Consider the following 3,389-nt stretch of genomic DNA (forward strand, 5'->3'; position numbering starts at 1 on the left):
TTTCTCCTATCGTGGTCGATATAAGATGTTCTTTCCCCGACCAGCTGTTGCACTGCCTGGTTGAGGGCATCTATCTTGGCCTGCACGGCGCTAGGAATCACCGGGGCCTCTGGTGTTGGGGGAACGTACTCGTCCTGCCGTTCCCGACGATCGTTGAGTACGTCTCTTAAATCCTCGTCTCTCCTCCGCTGCTCGCTAGCTCCGAGCTGGTTAAAGATGTTATTTTGTCTGGACTGCCCCCCAGTGTCACGTCTTTCAGGCTGGTCATCCCTAGGTGGTAGGCTTCTGCCCCCACCTCTTTCCTCATTTCTCCGACCGGCATTTCCTCTGCCTGAGTCGGCCTCATTATAATCATGGCCATCTCTGAACCTTGATTGTCTATGATGGGATCGACTATTCCCTCGGTTGCCTTCCCGGGCTGGAACCTCCCGAGCGTTAGAGGGTGGCCTGCGTTGGTCGGTAGGTCCCCGTGCACTATCATGCCATGGGGGGCCTCAGACCACAGAGCCTATCTCTGAGTTCCTTCTGTTGCCAGAAGGACGCTGTCCTCTGCTCGGAGGGTTTGGTTCGTCGCCCCTATGGAGTCTAGGACTGCGAGGCGGCTGCCCGACCCTATTCTGCCTTGGTTGTGGGGGATTGCCGCGACCAGCCTAGGATGGAGGCTATGCCTCAGGGTCCCTTAGCAGGACATCGTCCTGAGGCATCGGTGGCTGCTCGGGCCTTTGGGGGCTCGAGGGCTGGATAGGCGGGCTAGGATTAGGACCCCTATGGGGCGGCCCATTTGTAGGTTGATCAGGCTGCGATGCAGGTACAGCCTGATTCCTAGCCAACTGTAAGGCTGCTTCGAGGGCTACCATGGCCTCCCTCTGACGGCGGTCCATCTCCACCTGCCTCTCACTCAGTTCCAGGCGCTGTCGTTCAATCTCTTGTTGCTGTCGTGCCATAATCTCGGCAACACTTTCTTGGCTGGCCCTTAGACTGGCCAGTTCATCCTGCAATACCCCCAGGGTATTCCTCAATGCCTCAGAATCCAATTCTTCCTCATCGAATTCCAAATGTGGCTCATCCTCAGTCACGTTTGGAGGAGGAGGAGGCGGGTGAGATGGCGCAGCGCTAGCCGCCTGTCCAGCCTTCTTGGTAGTTTTCGCCATTGATATTTCAACGATACTATATCAAGCTCTCAATGAAAGCACCAGAATGTTGACCCTAATTTTGGTCAACTGACATGGAGTCAGAAATACTTGATGTGGACAAATATGTTGAAATGAGAATGATGACAAAAACAATGAAGCACGCAAGAATTTATAGTGGTTCGGCCCCAGAATCTAGTAATAACCTACGTCCACTTAAGCTGTTATTGATATAAGATTCAAAGGAGTGATCAAAGAACTAGGGTTCAATGAGTTTCACAAACCTCTAAAGAACAAAACAATATATCAAATATGATAGCTCTAATACACTCGTAAAACTCTAACCTCAGATAATTAGAAAGCCAAAAGTCCCTTCCTTGAGCTATCTTTCTCTATTTATAAGCTCAAGGAAGATTACATTAATTTGTTACAGATATTCTTTCCTAAATAATCGGATACTCAGGAAATCATGGGAGATAATTTCGGATATGATTATAACTACATAAGATTTTCTCCAAATATAGCGAGTATACGACCAAGCTGGTCGTATGTAAAGATTGAGCACTGCGCCACAGACGTCTTTCTTGTCGATGGTCGAACAAGACTTCTACCAGGTGTCAACCACGTGTCCTGACATCACTTGCCACGTCATTCATGCCTATTTTTTGGATAACACTTATCTTGGAGATAATCCTCTCGTCCTCAAAGAAGGCGTCAAGAGCAGCCGCGACCTCTGCCTCCACCACGGGACCAAACTCAGGAAGGGGGGAGTCAGGGACGACCTCCTTCCCCTTGCGGAGCTGCTGAGACAACGAGCCAACCGCATTCTTCTTAGATGCTCCTTTCTTTGGTGCCATCAGATCGCCTATCGAATAAAAACGATGGATTTTTTAGTGGGTGACATAGAACTTTTGAACAGAAGAAAAAAAACAAAGGTGAGGTGTCCTAATACACGAGTTGACGCCAATATCAGCCCGCGTGATGCCACGCGTTACCTGTGCCACGCGCCTAGATTTTCCAACAGACCCCTGATATTCAGGGATCCGTGTGTCAGGCGAGTCAGGCCACTACTTGCCTTGGGAAGAGGGTTTTAAAGAAAAACCGCCCAAGAAACGTGACCCTTAAGCTACCCAGTTTTATACCGTAAAAAGCTCTCGCCATCCATACCCCGAGTGGGCATTTCCTAAATTTACCCAGAATTTTACCCAGAAACCTCTCAATCCTATACATGTTTTAGGATCTACTCAATACGCCTAAACTCGAAACCTATGTACCAAAGTTATTCAGAAACATCCTACTATTTATGACTATGGAGTGTAAAGTTGCATGGCAAAGAAAAAGGAAATTGAAACACGCGAAAAATAGGAAACTTACAATGTATTTTCCAAGCGAAGCTTACAAGCAGCGTAGAGGTAGAAGTCCTGGAGAAATCCTCAAGACTGGGCTTCCTGAGGGTTTTTGTGACAAGAATATAGGGATTTCTGGGATTTTAAGCAGAAGAAGAAGAAGAAGAAGAGCTTTTGAGACTCGAAAAAGAGGAAATGAAGAAAAATTTCAAATAAAAGGTGATGAGTACTGAAAATGGCCAGCCCTATTTATACGTAAAATACATTAGGAAATGAGGACCATCCGATCAAACAAATACGAGATACGAGGGTCATGATGCGGAAGATGAGACGGCGACAAAAAGGTGGCCAGGCCATTTAATGCCATCCTCGAAGCCCGAGCAGGCGCCAATCACGGCGTTCCACGTGTCCAGTACTCAAATGGTGGGCAGGGGATGAATAATCGAAAAGGAAGTTTAAAAGCCCCCACCATGAAAGTCAAAAGTGACGTCATAGATCACGAGCACGGGCTTGGGGGACAAATGTACGCCATGAATATCAGCACGTACTTTGTTGAGGCAGCTCGGGAAAAGCGAACTAACAAAAAGTCATAAGCAATACGCCACGTGTTCACCATTTATCCAGGGAAATCTGGTACGATCCCCTAGACGAATAGCTTGAATTGATGAATCATTTAGCAGCTTATCACCTAGAACCATTGTATAAACATGGCACCAAAAGACACGAGCTAGATTTACATTAAGCTCGTGGTACCTCAGAGGCCTGACATACCCCAGGGTCTTTATAAAGTTGACCACGCAATATAATCATGCCTATAACAGACATCACGTGTCTGTTTAATTCCCGGATACGCAATTTAAATGTGCGTGATCAGACATCACGCACCTAATTAAGGCCATGCGGCCCATTACCT

This window comes from Humulus lupulus, chromosome 4, assembly GCF_963169125.1.
Source record: "Humulus lupulus chromosome 4, drHumLupu1.1, whole genome shotgun sequence".
Classification (NCBI taxonomy): Eukaryota; Viridiplantae; Streptophyta; class Magnoliopsida; order Rosales; family Cannabaceae; genus Humulus; species Humulus lupulus.